At 38.5% G+C, this 22,825-nt stretch overlaps 1 pseudogene; it reads right to left on the reverse strand.

The window, feature by feature from the left end:
• Positions 1 to 19,507: 19,507 nt before the first annotated feature.
• LOC131828191 (histone PARylation factor 1-like) lies at positions 19,508 to 20,574 on the reverse strand (annotated as a pseudogene).
• Between the last annotated feature and the right edge of the window lie 2,251 nt (positions 20,575 to 22,825).

Here is a 22,825-nt window from a genome sequence, read left to right on the forward strand (position 1 = left end):
AAAATGCAAAGGACTCTCAGCTCAGAAAGTGTATTAATTTGAGTGAGAAAGGATTGGGAGGAAAAAACAAAAACAAAAACAAAACTTAAATCTGTCAATCAGGAAGGGCTTAGGGAAAAAAGGGAGGGGCATTTTACCTAGGAATCTGAGACTCAGCACCTGAGTGGTAAAGGGGATTGGCAGGAGAAAGGCCAACGTTGAGGGGGAAGTGGATGACTAAGAATTCTTTAAGGATCCAAGTCTGGAAAATGACTTTTTTCTCTGCTCTGGAGCATATGTCCCTGATGTGCCTTTGGGCAGGTGCTGGAATTCTTCAGCAAATTGTGTTAATTCTGGATTTGTGAGGTGGGGCTTAAAAACTATTAAAGATTGGGTGGAGCATCTAAAGAAACATATTTCTTTATTTTAAGTTATGTAATTCAAGTAATTTTGCTTGTTCTTTCAGTGAGAGACAAAAATAGAGACTACTTCCTAGATGTTTATGTCTTCTGGTTCTCCTTTTTTCTACTTTTTTTCTACTTTTTATTTCTACTCCAACGATTTGGCTTTATTTAGGTTTTAATATTATAAATGTCCCCAACACATTTTAGGAAGTGGCAGGTAAATACAATTTGCTAAGAATGATTTTTATTTTGTGAGTCTGCTGATAAGTTGTGTGGTGCCGTAAGTACCCTGAAAGTTAAACAGATTTACTGTGAGGAAACAAAACTAAGATTATACAGTAATCACTTAGTCAATGTGCTGGTTGCTCAAGCAAAAAACTTAGTCATTCTTGCCTCCTTCCTTTTCCTTATAGCATTCAATCCATCAGCAAACCCTGAGGCTTTAACCCTCAAATATCTCAAATCAATCTTTTCTCATCACTTCCATCAAAATTATCCTTGCCCAAACCTTGAAAGGAAGCTTGGACTTGCAACCATCTCCTTACTTGTTTCCCCTGTTCTATACTGCCTCCTTCCTGTTTTCAACCTAGTCGCAGAATGGTCCTTTTAAAGTCTAAATGATACTATATAATTTTCCCAGGCATTTAATTTCATTAGCAATAAAAATCAAAGACTTTACTATGGACCACAAGCCAAGGGCTAACACTCTAGTTTCCTTTGAGCTATCTAGTAACCACTCCCCAATTCAACCCTTGCTCCTTGCTACTCATTGAATATAATAGCACACATCTACCTTGGAACTTTAGTATTTCACTTTATCCCCAAATCCTTGCAGGGCTTGGTCCTTCTCCTCCTCCAGTTCTGTGCTAAATATGATTTCCATAATGCCTTCCATGATCATTTCTTTTTTCTTTTCTTTTTTTTTTTTAAGATTTTATTTATTTATTTGACAGACAGAGATCACAAGTGGGCAGAGAGGCAGACAGAGAGAGGGAGAAACAGGCTCCCTGCTGAGCAGAGAGCCTGATGTGGGGCTTGATCCCAGGACCCTAGGATCATGACCTGAGTTGAAGGAAGAAGATTTAACCCACTGAGCCATCCAGGTGCCCCATCCATGATCATTTCTTATAATCATACTCTTTCCGCACCCCCCAAGCCTACTTTAAATATCTCCATAGCCCTTATCAGCGTTTCCCTATATTTATTTGTTAGTCTCTCCACTAACATTGTTTACAGAGGACATCTTCATTGATTTATCCTCAGAGCCTAGGTCACCACCTGACACACTGTATGTTTCAACAAACATTTGCTGACTAAACACTGAGTAAAATAGTAATCATGGTTGGTCTTTTACATAGGTGAAGTGGACAGCACTAGCCCATACCACTGGAGGCTCAAAAGTCATGTTTGCTCCTTTTGTTTATACAACTGTTTTCCCCAAATCTTATTTCACATTTAAAAGGAAGAGTTAAAATATATTAGTTAGCCATGTTTACTCTTCAGGAAGGAGATACGACCCCCTGTTAGGACAGTCATGAAGATCTATGCAGGTTTTGAGATGTACAGAAGGGTTGGTTGAGGGGGCATAAGAGAAATCCTGCCAGGGCTAGCTAGATAAGTTCTAACTTGGGGTTGCATTGCCCTGGAACTCATCCCAAAGGGTTTTTCTACTTTTCACAAAGGAACTAATGTAATCATATCAAAAGTGTGGGAGAGAGGAGGACAGACTGGGTATTTGGGGTTAGGTGTAGGAGGAAAACTGAATTTTTACTAAAAAGGCTTTATTCTCTGTGACATTGTTGGCTTCTTTTATTTACTTTTTATGTATATGCATTATATATTGTTAAGAAAGGAAAAAGGTATATGAGACATCATCAACCTATTGACATAATTTACCCTAAAATATAATAGATGGGTCAACAGCAGAGCCTTCCTTTATAATGAGTCTGTTGGATATCACCCATTTGTCCTCCAGGTCTATTTTCTATACTCTGCACACTGTTCTGTGCCCTATATGAACCACATAAACAAGCTTCCTTTTTTCTGGTGTCCAGTGGGATTTGTCCAAGGTAGAGCCCCAGTAGGATACCAGGTGGATGATGTATGAATTTTGATTATCTATTTCCTTGATTCCAAAGTCAAAGCTTTTCTCAAAGTGGCCCTCTCTATATATCTTTCTCCTTTTGGATCCTGATAACTACTCTTTCATCCAAAGAATGGCACCACATCATCTGTATACCTTCCTTATACTTTTGTTACTCGTTCCTTTACTAAATCGTTTTGGGTTATCTTTGAACGTGCCATATGTTTCCTGCTAGAATTCTGACTGATGCACATTTCATGAGAAGAGAACTGTAAGGAGACTGTAAAGAAGGAGCAGAAGCATGGGGTCAGAGATAGGTCAGAAATCGGTAGAGATAAACCGACCATCTAAGGCATGGACTTTTGGGGTTAGAGACTTTGCATTTGTTTAGCCCATGTCGTTCATTTTACCATCTGAGGGAAACTGAGACTAAGAGAGATTTAGTGACCTCGTTCCAAGTCATGTGGCCAGTTAGTACCAGAACCACAATTTGTATTCAGATCTAAAACATAAACTTATTACTCTGTCATAGTCAATAATTTTGCCCAGGGCCAGCCATGGAAAAAATATGCCCTTTTGTAACTTAAGTGCTAGCTTCTTTCTTTTTCTAACATCGAAAGGTATGAATATATACATACCCTGTTCCTGGGATTGTACTCACTGAGATCATATCCAATAGGACAGATAAAATCTTTCTCCAGTTGTGGCTATGGTAATTGTTCCGTTTTCTAGCTGCATCATTTTTGACTTCTGGTTTGCTGACTCATTTCCTGTGTATCATATTGTTCTTTTCTATGATGCCTTCTCACATCATAAGGTTTTACATTAATTAAAGAATATTCTTATTTGGCCAATGTTGAAGAGGTTACTGCCTATATGTTCCTCTAGGATTTTGATAGATTCCTGCCTCACCTTGAGGTCTTTTATCCATTTCGAGTTTATCTTTGTATATGGTGTAAGAGAATGGTCAAGTATCATTCTTCTATACATAGCTGCCCAATTTTCCCAGCACCATTTATTGAAGAGACTGTCTTTTTTCCATTGGATATTTTTTTCTACTTTGTCAAAGATTATTTGGCCATAGAGTTGTGGGTCCATATCGGGGCTCTCTACTCTGTTCCACTGGTCTATGTGTCTGTTTTTGTGCCACTACCATGCTGTCTTGGTGATCACAGCTTTGTACTAAAGGTTGAAATCAGGCAATGTGATGCCCCCAGCTTTGTTTTTCTTTTTCAACACTGGTTGGTTTTGGTTCCATACAAACTTTAGGGTTATTTGTCCCAGCACTTTGAAAAATCCTGGTGGAATTTTGATCAGGATGGCATTGAAAGTACAGATTGCTCTTGGAAGTATAGACAACAACTTCTTTCAAGACATGTCTCCAAAGGCAAAGGAAACAAAAGCAAAAATTAACTTTTGGGACTTCATCAAGATTAAAAGCTTCTGCACAGCAAAGGAAATAGTCAACAAAACAAAGAGGCAACCCATGGAATGGGAGAAGGTATTTGCAAATGACGATACAGACAATGGGATGATATCCAAGATCTATAAAGAGCTCCTCAAACACAACACACACAAAATAGATAATCACATAAAAAAAATGGGCAGAAGACATGAACAGACACTTCTCCAATGAAGACAAACAAATGGCTATCAGACACATGAAAAAATGTTCATCATCATTAACCATCAGGGAAATTCACATGCAAACCACATTGAGATACCATCTTACACTAGTTAGAATGGCCAAAATTAGCAAAATTGGGAAACAACATGTGTTGGAGAGAATGTGGAGAAAGGGGAACCCTCTTACACTGTTGGTGGGAATGCAAGTTGGTGCAGCCACTTTGGAAAACAGTGTGGGGATTCCTTAAGAAATTAAAAATAGAGCTACCTTATGACCCTGCAATTGTATTACTGGGTATTTACCCATAAGATACAGATGCAGTGAAAAGAAGGGCCATCTGTACCCCAATGTTCATAGCAGCAATGGCCACAGTCGCCAAAGTTTGGAAAGAACCAAGATACCCTTCAATAGACGAATGGATAAGGAAGATATGGTCCATATATACAATGGAGTATTATGCCTCCATCAGAAAGGATGAATACCCAATTTTTGTATCGACATGGAGGGGACTGGAGGAGATTATGCTGAGTGAAATAAGTCAAGCAAAGAGAGTCAATTATCATATGGTTTCACTTACTTATGGAGAATAAGAAATAACATGGAGGACATTAGGGGAAGGAAAGGAAAAGTGGATTAGAGGAAACTGGAGGGGGAGATGAACCATGAGAGACTATCAACACTGAGTAACAAATTTAGGGCTTTGGAGAAGAGGGGATGGGGATTAGGTGAACCTGGTGGTGGGTATTAAGGAGGGCACATATTGCATGGAGCACTGGGTGTGGTGCATAAACAATGAATCTTGAACACTGAAAAAAAAAAGAATATTCTTATTTGTATATGGTTGGTCTCTAGAAGCTCAAATTTTAAATGCAGAGCTCTCTCTAATGACTATTAATATAGATTCAGTTATGTGTCTTCTAAATTGTGAAAACTTTGAAGTTTTTAAAAAATATCAGTGTTTGTTTTTCCTTACCTAGAAAGTGGTAATAATAATGTCTACCCAATAGGTCTGGAGTGAGATTTAAGTTAGATAATACATACAGAGCTCTTAGAAGAGTAGATGACCTATAACACACCATCAGTGAAGGTTAATTACTATTGCTTACTTCAGTAGTAAGGTGACACTTTATGCTACAAATTTCAGATCTATGTTCTCAGTCTCTCTTTTTTGTATTTTGGGATGTGTGTATAGGGGAGGATGGGTGAGACTTTATTCTGCCTTTTGACTGGAAAAGTTGTTTCCAGATTAAATTCAATCAGCAAAATGATTCATTCTTTGGACAATTATAATTTTCATGATGTTTCTCTTGTAACACTATTGAATAGAGGGCTTATAATGAGAACTATCTTGAGTCTTTTGGGATTTTCCATTTTAAACATTTTAACATTTCTGTCTGGTAGACTGCATCTGCTTAAGGGATTCAGTTTAGTTCCACAAATGTTTACTGAGCAAATACTATTGACTACATGCTGTAGAAAAATTGGTGATTTAAACAATATCCTCACCCCAGACAGCTTATAGTCTTCTGGGGGTGTTTTGCTCTTGGCCACATCTTTGCTCAAACCTATGACCCCAAGGCCACATAAGTCTAACATAGATAACTAAGTGCCAGCTGATTACTGGGTTTGGCTCTAAACCAGCAATCTGTCCTCATCTGGTCCCTGTCACGTTACTGGGAACTTTGAGAGTATTTCTGAGAACAATTTTATTTATTCTTTGCATTCTTTCTAAGTTTAAGTACATGTCCCAGGAAGTTTGATGCTTTTTGCTCTTCCTCAGGCTTCGACATACCAGTCACCTACTGCTGTGGAACTGGTAAGCACCTTTGAGACACATGGTTCCTCAGAATGTGCTAAAGGTTTAGAAAAAAGTTCTTACAATCAGATCTAAAAGGAAGTAGGGATTATCCATCAGGCAAGTTCTAGAATCTAGCTTAAACCATGCATTTTATTGATAAGGTTACACTGACGAAGTTATGATAGATTACTGAGGGAGGCTCTGTGACATCCCAAGCGTCACCCAGCTGGTTGTGTTTTAGACAATACTAATACTAAGAGTTGAATCTTCTTTTAATGTTGTTTTCTGAAACTGTGGGGTGTCTGCTTATTTCATTTTTCAACCTTTGTGATGCTATGAGCCATTATTATATCTGTCTGGAAGGTCTCAGCATTGGCAATTTGATTTTCTTAAAGGCCAGACAGAATTTACAAAGAGCTGAGAGAATTACTTAATTAGCCGTGAAGATATGTGACTATTACCACTTCTTAGGTTATTCCTTTCCCTTATTAGTCGTTCACAAATGCCAAAAAGCATCCATTGCTCAGATGCACTGTGTGAAGGTATGTACCCGGAAATTAGTTCTTTTAATTTCTAAGTCATTGTCCTAGGTGTCTCTCCATATAGTCTTGTTCTCAGTGGGAGGGAAGTGGTGGGAGTTAAGATCAGTCAGTGGGTGAAGGACTACTTCTTTTGAAATGAACATTCAAAAAGGTAAGATGGAATTGTTTCTTGTTTTATATTTTGCCCAGTCAACTACATATATGCCCAAATGAAATTATAGCCCAATAGTACCTATAGATTTTTTTTTTTTAGCAAGAAAAGAACCTTCAAGATCATTAAGTCAAAAGCTGGGAGAAAGAAGGCTAACTGAAAAGCATCCCCTTAGGAAGATAAGATGCTAATTTTTAGAGGCACTCAGCAGTTAGAAAATCAATTTTTCTTAACATTGAGAATTATTGAGTGGCTGGAAAAGCATCTTACTCTATGAAATATAGTCACTGTTTAGTGCCTTTCCATTTTATTTACTATTTAAAGCACACAACAGCTAGTTAACCAACTACTTATAAAATATATTTAATGTTTAGAGGCACTCACTGTGGTTATAAAATGATTTTAAGGGTATACAAATATGGTACGTTAACCACATTTCATGAACTATGGTTCCCTCTGGAAAAACAAAAACATTTTCCCTGGCATCCTGCGGCATCTCATCCTGAAGTTTGTAAATGACCCATACTGCTCAAACCGGCTGCTTCACTGGCTTTTGATGCCAGCCACTTTAGAACACACACCAGAAAGATCAATATAACCCCTACGTAAGTGATAGAGCACCGTGCACTCAAAGGCTGTTAGACTCTCCAATAAAGAATGGCTTGACAGACGCAGTGAAATTAAGCAGCATGCACAAAACCCAAGTAAAGAGGTTGTAGGGCTGCAGTCTTCTTTCTGTGCATGGTGGATTGATGGGTTCACTGTGACACAGACGTACCAAGATGAGACTTGGTCCCAGCCACCTGTATGCATTAGTGAGTTTATGGTCTATAAAATCATAGGGAGAGTCTAACAAAGTATGGGAAAAGAATGGAGACTTTTTCAAAGGAACTTGCTACAGAGAATTATGACAAATGAGACATAAGTGGGCCCAGCATAAACTTAACAGTGAGAAAATATTCAACCGTATTTATCTTCAAGCAATATCCCTGAAAACACTCTATATGACGGTGTGTTAATCTCCCTCTTTCATTATTGAAACTCCCTGACATTGATTATTGAGGAAATGTGATGGAAATATTGCTCTTAATTTCCCGTACATGTAATAAAGCTGAATGTGTGATGTTGTTCACTCTATCTTGCTTACATTGCCATCCTGCAGCAAGTATCCTGACAGAAGGGTTTCTAACCCAAGATGATAATCATGCTTAAGCTGGGGGAAGGATGCAAAGACAGAGATTGAGAGCAGGCTGGTGTAAATCTATATTTTGTCTCATCATACAGGGGGTAGCATTTCTAGCAAGGAAAATCACTAGTAAAATTCTAACCAAGGAGAGTTGATAGGGAAATGTACCAATTTTTTAACCAAATGATGAAAAAATTTATTAATTATGAAAGGAGACAGTGCTAGAGAATAAAATATTACACAAGACAATTGTGAGAGACTGTTTAGTGAGGACTCTAGCTTACACTGCAATATGCTTCAGTTCTCTGAGACATATTAAAATGTGCTAGACCAGACTTCTGATTCTTGGTCCAGCATATAAGAAGGGAGTTTGGAAGTCATCACTCCATTCTAACAAGCAAGAAACTCAGCAACCTGAAAATCAACAAATTGTGTTAGATTTGTCAGGGAATTGAGGCCACAGGACAGACCACCATCCCCAGAATTGGAAAAACAGGCAAACACAAAGAATCATCACTTACTGGAGCAAAAACCCAGAGCAGGAACCTCTGTAGAAACCAGTGCTAGGTTAGGAAAACCTAAACTATAATTGATAAATTGCTAGATGCTCAATATGAACAAAGCTAAAAGCTAAAAACTCTAGGAGAGCCCAGTCTTTGGGGAGTCCCCACACTTTTTTGAGTTTTTACCTCCTGGAGCCCTACCAGGGTATCACAGTGAAGATGAGAAAAAAAGTTCTCTCACGGTTCTGGCAAGGAGAAAGGGAAAGTCATAATACTGAAATATGTCCAGATCACTCTGTCCTGAATGAAGCCTGCCTTCAAGAGAAACTGCTTTACCAGAATCTGATCTACTGGGTGTTTTTCAGAGCCCAACCACGTGGCAGAGGGAAATATTCAATTCCAGCTCCCTCTAGTCCTTCTATCCCATCTAAGGTGGCAGAAAACTGAAAAGAATTTAAGAAGGTCATAGTCCAGGGGCTCAAGCTCATTAAAAGATCAGTCATACTATAGAATAGCTTCCCCTCTCCTCCACCCTCCCAATGTATCTCAGGCTATTTTTATCACAGTTTCTTTTAAATTAAGCTATGTCCAGCTTTCGACAAAAAATTACAATGTATATTAAAAGGGAAAAAATGCAAAGACAGAGCCAGCATCAGAACTAGACTCAGATATTTGGCAGGGATGTTGGAATTCTTAGACCAGGAATTTAAAATAACTGTGATTAATATGCTAAGGACTCAGAAGGAAAAAACAGACAACATGTAAGAACAGATGGTCAATGTAAGCAGAAAGATGAAAATTCCAAGAAAGAATAAAAAAGAATTGTAAGAATAAATACTGTAACCAAAATGAAGAATGACTTTGATGGGCTCATTAGTAGACTGACATGGCTGAGGGAAGAATCAGTGAGCTTGAGGATATGTCAACAGAAATTCCAGAACTAAAACAAAAGAGAAAAAAGGCTGAAAAACAACAACAACAACAACAACAACAACTGTAGTAGAATATCTAAGAACTGTGGACAATTGCAGAAAGTTTAATATACGCATAATAGGAATACCAGAGGAAAAAAGAAACAAAAGAAATATTTGGAGTGATAAAGACAGAATTTCCTCAAATTAATGTTAGACTCTAAACCACAGATTGAGTAAGCACAGAGAACATCAAGCAAAATAAATTACAAAAACAAAAATAAGAACAAACAAAGAAACAAAAAGCTATAGCTAGGCATATCTTATTTAAACTGCAGAAGCTAACAGATAATGAAAAAAGTCTTGAAAAACGCCAGAGACAACACCTTACCTATGGAAGAGTGAGGATAAGAATTACATCAAATTTCTCTTCAGAGATCATGCAAACAAGAAAAGAGTGAAGTGGGCACCTGGGTGGCTCAGTTGGTTGGGCAACTGCCTTCAGCTCAGGTCATGATCCTGGACTTCCAGGATCAAGTCCCGCATCAGGCTCCCAGCTCTTTGGGGAGTCTGCTTCTCCCTCTGACCTTCTCCTCTTTCATGCTCTCTCTCACTCATTCTCTCTCAAATAAATAAATAAAATCTATTAAAAAAAAAAAAAAGAAAAGAGTGAAGTGTAATATATGAAGTGTTGGGAGGAAAACAAACACAAAACTAAGAACTAACCTAGAATTCTGTATCCTATAAAATTATCCTTCAAGGAGACACACTTTCTCAAACAAACAAAAATTGAGGAAATTTATTGCTAGTGTACTTTGCAGAAATATTTAGGAAGTTTTCCAGAGATAATGAAAATGATACATCAGAAATGCAATCTATATAAAGAAGAGCATATGAGAAGGAATAAGTGAAAGTAAAATAAAAACTTTTTATCGTTTTATTCATAGTTGACTGAACAGATAAAAATGTGTTCAAAATAATAATAGCAACAGGGACCCCTGGGTGGCTCAGTCAGTTAGGCATCTGCCTTTAGCTCAGGTCTTGACCCCAGGGTCCTGGGATCGAGTCCCACATGGGATTTCTTGATCAGTAGGGGGCCTGCTTTTCCCTCTGCCTGCTGCTCTCCCTCCTTGTGTTCTCTCTCTCCCTCTGACAAATAAATAAATAAAATCTTAAAGAAAAATAATAGCAACAATGTGTTTGACATGTACTGTCAACCCTATATTACACAAGAAGCAATATAGCATTATATGAAAGTAAACTTGGATAAATTGTGACATATCCTGAGAACACCAGAGCAATCAGTTAAAAAAGTATAAAATAAAACACAGAAGTGATATCAATATGCTAAGGAAGGTAAAAAAAATAGAAGCAACAAAATTGCAATTAAAGTCACAAAAACCAGGAAAAGAGAACAGATCAAAAGACAGGGAAAAAAAATAGAAAACAATTACAAATATGGTAGTATTAGATTATATAAATAACCACATTAAATATTAATGGTTTAAATACACCAATTAAAAGACATATTATCAGAATGGATCAAAAGACACAACTATATGTTATGTATAAGAAACCCATTTTATATATAAAGACACATGTAGATTAAAAGTAAATGAATGGAGAAATATATATCATGCCAACTCTACAGAAAGCTGATATCAAAGCAAGGAAAATTATCAGGAATAAAGATAGATATTACATAATGATAAAGGTCCAATTCTCTAAGAAGAGCTAACAACCCTTAATATATATGCACCTAACAAGAGAATATCAAAATACATGAGACAAACCTAATTGAACTCAAGGAGAAACAGATGAATTCACCATTATAATTGGAGACCTCAACACCTTTTTTCAGTAATGGATCCATCAGGCAAAAAATCAGTAAGGACATAGTTCAACTCCATAGCACTATCAAATACCTGAATATAAATGACATCTATAGGTGCCTGGGTTGCTTAGTCAGTTGTGCCTGCCTTTGGCTCAGGTCACGATCCCAGGGTCTTGGGATTGAGCTCCATGTCCAGCTATCCATGTCCAGACAGTAGGGTGTCTGCTTCTCTTCCTCTGCCTCTCCCCTGGTCTGTGCTCTCTATCTCACTTGCTTTCTCGCTCTCTCTAATAAATAAATAAAATCTTTTAAAATTTTAAAATAAATGACATCTATAGAATTCTTCATCCAAGAACAGAACAAAGTCTTTTCAAGCTCACATGGAACTTACACCAAGACAGACCATAAAGTATACCTTAACAAATTTGGAAGAATAGACATCATACAATGTCTGCTCTCAGACTATAACAGAATTACTCTAGAAATCAATAGCAGAAAGATAGTAGCAAAATCCCGAAATACTTGGAGATTAAACACCACATTTCTAAATAACATATATGTCAAAGAAGAAATCTCAAGAAAATTTTAAAAAATTTTAATTAAATGAAAATAAAAATATAAATTATCAAAAGTTGTTGAACACAGTGAAAATAGTGCTTAAAGGGAGATTCATAGCATTGACTATAAATATTAGGAAAGAAAGAATATTTAAAAATCAGTAATCCAAGCTTCCAGCTTAGAGACTAAGAAAAAGAAAAGGAAATTATATCTCCAGTAAGCAGAAGAAAAGAAATAATAAAATTTAGAGCATAAATCAAAGAAATTGAAAACAGGAAAATTCATTGAGCAAATCAATGAAACCAAAGAACCAAATGGAGGTTCTCTGAAAGATCAGTAATGGCCAGGAAAACTAAGAGAAGAAGAGAGATGACACAAATTACTAATATCAAAAATGAGAGAGGGGACATTACTATAGATCTTCTGGACACTAGAAGAATAATAATTAAGGAACATTATGAACCACTCTATGCCCACACATTTGTTAATCTAGGTAAAATGGGCAAATTCCTTGAAAGACACTACCTGCCAAAGTTTATAAAGAAGAAATAGACAATCTGAATAGACATATATATATATATATATATTAATTAAAGGAATTGAATCAGTAATTAATAATGTTCCAAAACAGAAAGCACCAGGCCCAAATGGATTCACTGGTTAATCCCACCAAACATTTAAGGGAAAAAAATATATCAATTATAATTTCTTCTGGAAGACAGAAACAAAGGGAATACTTCTTAACCCATTCTGAGTTCAGCATTACCCTTATACCTGAAGCAGGTAAAGACATTACAAAAAAAGAAAGTTATAGACCAATATCTTTCAAAAACATAGATGCAATAATCCTCAAGAAAAAAAATAAGCAAATCAAATCCAACAATGTATAAAAATAATTATATACCATGACCAAGTGGCATTTATTCCAGATTTGCAAAGCTGGTTCAACATCCAAAAATCAAATTAATGTAATCCATCATATCAGCAAGCTACAGAAGAAAAGTCCCATGTTTACATCAATTGATGCAGAAATGCCTTTGACAAAGTCCGACCTCAATTTGTGATTAAAAACTTGAGAACAAGAAATCAAGGGGAATGTCCTCAACTTGATTAAAAAACGTATACAAAAACCCACAGCTAACATCTTACTTAATGATGAGAAACTGTAAGTTTTCTTATTAAGATTGGGAAGAAGTCAAGGATGTCCTCTCTCACCACTTCTTAACATTATACCAGAAGACCAGCTAATGTAATAAAACAAGAAAAGGAAATAGAGGGTATACAGTTGGGAATTAAGAAATAAAACTATACTTATTAGCAGATGATATGACTGTCTATAGAAAATCTACATAGAGAGAATCAACAAAAATACTCTTGGAAGCAATAGTGATTATAATGAGGTTTTACATGTTTATAAGATAAACATACAAAAGTCAACTGCTTTCCTATATCCAGCAATGAATAACTGGAATGTGAAACAAAAGACACAATGCCATTTAATTAGTATCCACCAAAATGAAATAGGTATAAATCTAACAAAACACATATAAGATGATATTATGTGTACAAGGAAAACTGCAAAATCCTGGTAAAAAGAAAACTAAGAACTAAATAAAGGGAGAGATATTACATGCTCAGTTGTGTCAAGATGTTAATTTTCCCAACTTGATATATAGATTCAGTGCAATCCCAATGAAAATCCCAGAAAGCATTTTATGGTTATTGACAAAATTATTCTAAACTTTATAGGGAGAGGGGAAAGTTCCAGGATCACCAATACTATGTTGAAGGAAAAGAATGAAGTTAGAGGACTGATGCTATCCAACTTCAGGTAACAAATGGTCCTAGAACAACCAGACATACACATGAGAAAAAAAATGAATCCAGACACAGCCTTTACATCCTTCAGAAGTAATAACTCAAATATTTACTCACCGAACTAAATGTAAAATGCAAAACTAAACCAACCAACCAACCAACCAATCAACAATAAAACAAAACAAACAACAACAACAAAAAACCCCCCAAAAACCCAAAATGAAAAAAAAGAAAAAAAAATCCCCTAGAAAATAACACAGGAGAGAATCTAGATAACTTTGGGTATGGTGGAAACTTTTTAGATACAACACAAAAGGCATGATTATTGAAAGAAACAAATGATAAGTTGGACCTCATTAAAATTAAACTTCATTAAAACTTCTGCTGTGCAAAAGACACTCTCAGAATAAGACAAACCACAGGCTAGGAAAAAAATGTCTTTGAAAGGCATATCTCATAAAATACTGCCATCCAAAATATATAGGGAACCATTAAGAGTCGACAATAAGAAAACAAACAATTGATTAATAATGAACAAAAGAAGAGATACCTCACCAAAGAAGAGAGACAGATGACAAATAAGCATATGAAAAGATGCTTAATATCATATGTCATTAGGAAACTGCAGATTGAAACAACAAAATAGTACTACATACCTATCAGAATACCAAAACGCTAACACACCAAATGATGGCAAGAATGTGGAGCGACAGGAACTCTCATTCATTGCTGTTGGGAATGCAAAATGGTACAATCACTTTGGAAGACAATTTGGCAGTTTCTTACAAACCTAAACGTACTCTTACCATTTGATCTAGCAACCACATTCTTTGGAGAAGAAAACTTGTATCCACACAAAAACCTGTACATGTATATTTAAAGCTGCTTTATTTATTTGCCTCTAGAGGAGGCAAAGCCGTGAAGACAGTTATAGATAGGTGGTTGCCAGGCGTAGGGCAGGGGAGCAGAGGAATTTTAGGGCAGTGTAACTATTTTGTATGATACTATAATGGTGAATATATGTCATTATAATCAAAACCCATAGAGTATACAATCCCCAAAGTGGACCTGAATATAAAAAATGGACTTTGATAATGATGTGTCAATGTAGTTTCAGAAAAGGTAAGAAAAGTACCATCTTGGTGTGGGATGCTGGTTGTGTGGGAGGCTGTGTATGGGAACTCTTTACTTTCCTCTCAGTTTTGCTGTGATTCTAAAGTTTCTCTAAAAAGAAAGTCTATTTTTAAAATTTGTGCTAGGCATTTGATGATTTTGAGAGCAGAGATTATGTTTCAAACAGGAAAAAAAAAAAACCAATCTTGTGCTAGTGAATGAAATGCTTTTCATTTTTCTTTTTTTTTTTTTTTAAGAATAAATGTTATGTTGAAGCACAGATGAATTTAATTAAAGAATATGCAAGACAACTTATGGCAAAAGCTTTGGAGATTAAGTTCTATAAATGTATGTAAAAACTAATGGTGATAATGAAGTCTTACTAGAACTGTTTGGGAAAGTTTTACGGATCAACATTTTTACTTTTTTGGGGGGGGGGGAGAATATGGAGAATACTGATTGAAGTCATACTCAGATAAGTAAGGCTTAACCTTGTGTGTGTGTGTGTGTATTTCTTCATTTAGAGTTCATTTCTGCACAAATGCTAAGAGGAGGATGGGGTGGTGATCTGGCTTTTGTCCTTTCACCAAGAAATGGGGCAGAGTCTCTGGCAAAGAAGAATGTATGAGGCTATTCCCTGGTGAGAGTAAGAAGCCCAAGAAGCCGTCGCCAAGGCAGGGTTGCTGAGGGCAGGTCCGAGTGAGATCGAGAGCAGCTGGCCAGTCCATCCAGCGAGCCGACTATGCTGGGACGTAGCCTACCTAGGTCTAGGTTTGGCTCTCCGGTCCTTGCCTCTAGGTGCTCTGGTTGTCTCTTCGTGCGCCTTTGCCGGGAGAGGAGTGTACGGCGACCCTCAGCTCTGGGTATAGGTAAACGCTCTGTGGGACACGGGTCAAGGTCCATCATCAAGCTTGCTCCTCCAGTATATCAGACTTCACACATGGGTCACTGGAGAATTGCCCACGCTGTAAAGGTGGCTGGGAGGTCACACAGGCGCACCAGTAGTAGCATGGACACTGAGCTAGCATCTGGGGAAAGGGCACCGAAGGCTGGTCCGAGGCACGAGGCTGTGTGTGAGTCCGCGGTGAAGGCCTGATTGCCAGACTCGCATCTGCAGTCCTGGGGCTGCCTCCAGCCTGCGGGGCCTGGATGTCTGTGGGTGGCGCCGTTCCGGATCCATCAGCTCCAGGGGGCTCTGCACGCCCCAGGCATCAGCCACAGGAGCGAGCACAGCTAGGAGAGGCGGTGGTGCGCCCGCGTCCTCGTGCGCACCTTCTCCCCGCCGGGGCGGCCCCGCACGCGGGAAGCGGAAGTGCAGGTGCCGCACAACGAAGCTGCGCCTGCGGGCTTCAGCCCGGGTGGAGGAGCTTGGCCTCCATCACAGGCTCGCCAGATGCTCCTCCGGAAGTCCTGGCCATACCTGGAAGAGCCCCAGAGGCGGGAGCCCGTGCCACCCGCGTCCGGGCCTGCTCGCCCCTCCAGCGCTCCCGCAGCCGTCCTCTGAGTCCTGGGTGCGCACGCCCGCGAGAGGAGGCCGAGAAGCACCAAGTGGCGGGGGAGCAGAGCTGCTGGATCTGGCTGTGGCGCGTGCCCTTGTGCCTCTGGCCCCTCCGGCCGCCCTTCCCCCTCGGCCTTGGGCCATGTGGATGAGAGCAGATGGTGCGCGTGCTGTCGGAGCACCGGGCCTTGTGTGCAGCCCACTGGACCGAGTCACTCGCCCAGGACGGCCGCAGACTGGTGGTACGGACACTGCGGGACTTCGCAGGCCCCGGAGAGGCCGCAGTGAATGGGGCCATGGCGGATGGCCTACTTCCTGCTTCTCCTCAGGGCAGGTAGGAAGAGGAGTCAGGGGAAGGGCAGAAGTGCACCTGAAAGAGAGGCAGCGGACGGGCAAGTGTGCCAGGTGGGTCTGGGCACGACGCTGGGGCTGGAGCAGCATAGAAGGGAGGTGGTGTGCGGTCGGGGACCCAAAGCCCCTGCTCAGCTAGAGCTGACCTTGGCCTAGCACGTGGCGCTTGGAGCAGTGAGACGCCTGTGCTGGCACGGGCTCCACCTGGCGGACGGGAAGGGCAAAACCGCCGAGCGGGCCGGCTCCGCTGAAGTGTCAGTAGGTGTTCTCATTCCTAGTGCTTTCCAGCACTCCGGGTGTGGCCTGCTGTCCGTCTGCGCTGTTGGGCGCATCCAGTCCACCGCCTGTCTTCGCGTTATCAGTATGCCGCTAAGGGGATCGCCGTTGCATCCGGGGTACCTCTTTGTTTTTGCCTCTGCTTTCTGTATGCATTTCCATCCCTGCTTGAGAATTTCTTCATTGCTGTCTTGGTTCTCCTGGGCCACCTCCTGTACTCGCAGCATTTGGGAACGTCTCCATTGGGGGAGAGATGACTTTCTTAAGGGAACACCGTGGTCGGGGCTGATTGACCGCCAAGATTTCCACGCAGTGACTGGATGAATACTTCGGTCCTGTTCAATACTAGAGGCTCAACTCTCTCTCTCTCTCTTTTTCCTTTTAATTAAACCACTGTTGTCATTACATTGTAGATTCTTATGCATTTGCAAGAAATTATATAGAAATATTCCTGTGTACCACTTACTCACTTTCCCCCATGGATAACGTCCTGGAAAATTGTAATAGTGTCATAGCCAAAATCTGGACCTTCATATTACAGCTCATTTCCTCAGGACAAGGATCCTTCTGATTGCCTTTTCGTCACTCTATCACCTCCCTCCTGACCCATTCTGCCAATGTCTGGCAATTACTAAGCTAGTCCCCATTTCCAGAATTCTGCCATTTCAAGAATTTTCTGTAAAAGGAAATTTTACAGTATGGATCTTTGGGGAATTGAATTTTTCCTTCAAAATCATTCTCTGGAAATTCATTCAGAGTGCCTGCTTTGTAAACCCTGACCACCTGTGTTCTGCATTGGGAAGTGAGTTTCCTGGTGGTACAAATGTGTTAATACTCTGTCTCCTTTTGATTTGCTAAACTGTATTTGTGGTATGAGTTGCCACTGTCCGTTTAATCATCCCCCCTGTAAAAGGATGGGGTTGCCTCCTGTTTTTGGCAATTACAAAACATGCTGCTGTGAAGATTCCTGTACCGGTTTTGGCAAGAACCTAGGTTTTTGTGTTTCTGGTAAGTGTAGAATTGTGATTGCTGGGGTTTTGATGGTTGCAAATTTAGTGCTTTATGAAATGGCTAGAATGTTTTCCCTTCTGTACTATTTTACATTCCCACCAGCAGTGTGTGAGTGATCGCTTTCCTTCTCTAGGGTCTTCAAAGTCTCTTACTTTCACTACAAACAAAAGTGTGTTTATATTGCTTTAGCAATTTACCTAAAATCAATTGTTTATTCTTACTGAAATCAAATGGAAGTTATTCAGGAGTGAATACCTGAAATTTTTACTTTATGAAAACAAAATGGTTTATTTGTATATTGCATTTTATTTTAATTTTTTAAATTCTTAATTTCTTTATTTTTAAGATTTTATTTATTTATTTGAGAGAGAGAGAGCATGTGAGAGAGTACATGAGGAGGCGAGGGGCAAGTGGAGAAGCAGACTCCCTGCTGATCAGGAAGCCCCACATGGGGCTCAATCCCAGGACCCTGAAATCATGACCTCAGCCAAAGGCAGATGCTTAACTGCCCTAGTGCCCCACTATATATTGCATTTTAAAGGTAATAACTGAATAATAGAATAAAGTCAATTTAGTATAACTTACATAAGTACCTTCTGTTAATACTCTGTTATTTATAGACATGTTACCCTTTCTCTGTGGGAGATTTTCCCACTTTCAGCTTAAAATAAGAAAAGTATTTTTAAACCAATTTATGATGGTATCTTAAAGAGGCCCCATAGTGCATCTTGAAAGCATATATGTATGGACAGCTAAAGAAGTATTATATTCATTAGGTTATCACTGTAGTTTTTATGTGCCTAAATTTTAATTATAGGAAATTAAAATTTTAATCTAATAAAATTAGAGGAAAGAGATCAATTTCATTTTTTTTCTTAAGGAGATTACTTTTTTTGCAAAGATAAAGAGCTTGGCTTTTTCTTCAGAGCACAAGTGATATACTGTTATTCAGAGCACAACTAAAATAAATACTCTCTCAGTTAAGTTTTTAAGAAGAGTTTTCATCTACTTGTTTGTTTATTCACATTGATTTAAAAAAATCCGTTAACTGACAGATTTGCATTTTCTTTTGTGTTGTATAAATACAACTTTGAAAGACATTGCTTTGTATTATAGTCCCTATTTTAATTGCAGAAACATATCAATTTAGGACCCCTGAATGTTAAGCAGATAGAAAAGATGTGAACATTTATTTTATTTACCTTATTTTTTTAGTAATAGCCATTTTCAACTATTTTTGTTTCTGATACCTAAAGTTCCTTATCAATAATATAAAAATCTGCACCATGTTCAATTTAAAATAGTATGCCATCATATGAGCTTATTTTATAATATTTTTCTTTTTTAATATTCTTTAAAATCACAAATATAGTAGATGACCTAAAGAACTTTTAAATAGAGAAGTATAAATAAATAGTCAAAGTCTTTACTCCTACTTATTCTTAAGAATTAGATGTATATCCACTGAGACCTCTTTTTAGATCTTTACAAACTATTTTTCAATATGTGTATACTCATACATTTTGTTACATTTAATTCGTCATTCCTCATATTATCTTTTTTTTTTTTTTAAAGATTTTGTTTATTTATTTATTTGTCAGAGAGATAGAGAGAACACAAGCAGGTGGAGTGGCAGGCAGAGGCAGAGAGAGAAGCAGGCTCCCCGCTGAGCAAGGAGCCCCATGTGGGACTCCTGATCCTAGGACCCTTCGACCCAAGTCGAAGGCAGTGGCTTAACCAACTGAGCCACCCCAGGTGTCCCAATATTATCTTTTTTTTTTAGTAAATACTTCCATCAATTTATTTTCTGTATTCCTTAAAAACAAAACAAGACAAAAATCACAAGTGTATACCAATGCTTTAAAATATACACTGAAAGAAAGCCAACTCTCATTCATGCTGAAAGTTGGTCTATGTTTTCTTTACTTCTGTTTGCTAAATGATCTTCAATAATTTCTGCAAAGAGATTCCTCTTCAACAGATTATATGCAAGAGGTGAAAGTTGGCCAGCAACTTTATGAAAATAGTGTGAGCCATGACAAAAGAGATCCATTCCCAGCTCAAACCCCAAACCATATTCACATTCATCATTAGCAAACTGCACAAAAGTCGTCATTTCCTGAATGGGAGCAAAAACTTTTAATCAGTCTGTCCTCATCACTTGGCGCCTCAACAGTTGCCTTGCAAATTCTCTTGAGGTTGGCATCTATTTCAGGGAGCTCTCCGTATCCAACATCATTTTTATCTACTGGGACAACCATGCCTGCACCGTGAAAGGTCTTTGTCATGACTTTCTTATCTCTTTGTTTCATCTTTATGGTTCTGTGTTTCAGTGAGGACCCAAGTTCTCTGGCAGCTTCTGTGAGTTATTCATATATGTTTTTCAAGATTCTAGTTTTCTTTTTATCTGTTACTTCCTTAAGCTTTCTCATCAGAAACAATTTGCGGCAAACACATTATCTCCGTTTTGAACAATTGTGCAGTTTTTCATTGCTTCATTTGTACCAACATACACAGGAAGTTCATCAGGAGAATCCCTGAAATACCCCATGTGGAATTGAGCTTTATTATCTCCAGTAACAATGGTCTGGAACTCAGGAGGATCATAGTAAAATCTCCAGTGAAGGTTAAAATTCAGGTTTGCTGATTTTTTCTTCATTTTACATTTTCCGGCAAGGATATCATAAGGACCCATTAATCAAAGTCCAAGGCTTGTAGAAAGTGAATCAGCTGGGTTTTCAGGATCAAGTTCTTCACAGAATTTCCAGAAGTGATAGAAATCTTTGGGCAGAAAAAGCTTATAACGATTTTCTACTTTTCAAAGGTCACTGGAGACATCAGCTTCACAGGATTTACTTTGCTTCACATCAACTGTTTCCCACACTGCTGCCCCTCCCTTCCGGGCCTGTGTTTCCCGCCACAGCTGGCCATTCTGTAGCTGCAGCACCAGCAGAATCCCTCATATTATCTTGTAACTAACATTTTCATGTAACCTTATATGACAAACAATGACCTTGGATCAAGTTCCTTCAAAAACAGCGTAGTCTGTAAGGCTGATGTGCTTCCTTGTCCCGTTATGACATTTTTATAGGGAGGTAAAGAGAAACTCAGACTCAAGTCCGTCCCAAGGAGTGAGGAAAAGAGGACTTTTTTCTTGCCTTGTACCCTCCTGCATTTCTCTGTCACTGGTTAGAATTTGTCTCATAGAGCTTTAACTCCTCTGTAACTGGGTTGGGTTATCTAGATCTGTAGCTACTGCTTAGGAAGCCCAAGTATGGTATTTCATCCATGTCAGGAAGAAGTGGTAGGAGCTGGAGACTTCAGGCATGTGACTGGATGGGTGTGTGACGAGCTCTTAGATTTATCTTCAGGTCTCGTCACTATTTGCTCTGTTTGTGTACAGTCTTGTCCTGCTCTTTGTAACTCTGAGCATGGAGAACCTTTGAGAATCCCTTGGGAAATCAGACCTCTGTCCCTTCTACTTCGAATATTTGAGATAAATTATTGAACATTATATCTGAAACTAATGATGTACTTTAAGTTGGTTAATGATTTTAAATTAAAAAAAAAAAAAGGAAAAGAAAAGGATATTTGAAGCCACGGTTTCCCTGCTGTGATTTCCCCAATGAACAGATCCTGTCTGCTTTGAATCTTCTAGTCTTTTCTCAAACTTTCATCAGAACCTCTCTCTCTCTCTCTTTTTTTTCCAGTACTGCTAATTTTTATTTATTTTTTTTCTATGTAACTTTAGCATGACCAGGAACAAGAGGAAAATAGGGAATTGTTTCTTTCTCCCATCTTGAACTGAATATCATTCATTTAATTATTTGATTATAGAAATGAGCATATGATCTTGCACAATTAACTCTAACTTGCTAAGACTGTTTCTGCAAGCTAATATTGGTGGCATGGGTATCAGGAAAATTAATGGTCTCGAAGGTGATTTTTACCTCATTACAATGTATAACTCTATGAACCTATGATTAGAAAGTTACAACAAATTGTTAGCATATTATGTGAACAGAAACTTGTTTTTTTTTTTTTTTCTAAATATCCTAGTGGTCTTTTCAACCCTCTGACTCTCCAAGTATATCCCTATACTTCAGCTATATAGAAATAGTAGTTAAAACAGAAGGGAGGAAGGAAGGAAGGAAGGAAAGACAGAAAGGAAAGGAAGAAAAGCAGAAAGAAAAATTTTTAAAAAATTAAGACCATGGGTTATTTTTATGTGTGTATCTAATTTGGGTCTATAATCTGATTGTTTTGTCTTTCTCTTAGCTTTGAAGCTGGGTGACTAACACTGCTTTTTTTCTTTTCTTTTTATCTTTTTCCAATAGTAGATTTGATTAAATGTTGGGATCAGAGTATTTTAATTCCTTCTATGTCATGAAATAAAAATTTACAATTAAATATCAGGATTTTTGTTTATTCATAAAATAAAGAGAATGACATAGATGAAGGAGAGAGAAAACTTTCTTGAGATGGGCAAGAGACATCGATAAATGTTTATGCCCCCTCTTCAAAGAAATAACAATTTGAGATTATTAAAACAGGCCTGACACCAAATGTTACAAAGTATTACTTGATGGGGAAAGAAGTATACTGTGTACAAGATGTATGAAGATCCTTACATTGTAAGTTTTGGGCACATCCCCTGCACATCCCCTGTAAATTACAATATATACTACTGAGTTTTTCTGGGTTTAAATGTTAAAGTTAGGGGTACCTGGGTGGCTCAGTTGGTTAATGGTCCACCTTTGGCTCAGGTCATTATCCCAGGGCCTTCGGATCAATCCCTGCTTCAGTGGGGAGCCTGCTTTTCCCTCTCCCTCTGCTGCTCTCCCTGCTTGTGCATTCACACTCTGTCTGTTTGTCTCTCTCTTCCCCTCTCTCCAGCATGTGTGCATGCTTGCTCACTCTGTCTTTTTTTTTTTTTTTTTAAGATTTTATTTACTTATTTGACAGAGAGGGATCACAAATAGACAGAGAGGCAGGCAGAGAGATGGGGGAAGGAGGCTCCCCGCTGATCAGAGAGCCCCACTTGGGACTTGATCCAGACCCTGAGATCATGACCTGAGCCAAAGGCAGAGGCTTAACCCATTGAGCCACCCACGCGCCCCACTCTCAGTCTTTTTTTAAAAAAGTTAGTTATTCTCCATTTAGGAGTTAAAGACTAAATCGG

Source organism: Mustela lutreola, chromosome 3 (assembly GCF_030435805.1).
Source record: "Mustela lutreola isolate mMusLut2 chromosome 3, mMusLut2.pri, whole genome shotgun sequence".
Taxonomy (NCBI): Eukaryota; Metazoa; Chordata; class Mammalia; order Carnivora; family Mustelidae; genus Mustela; species Mustela lutreola.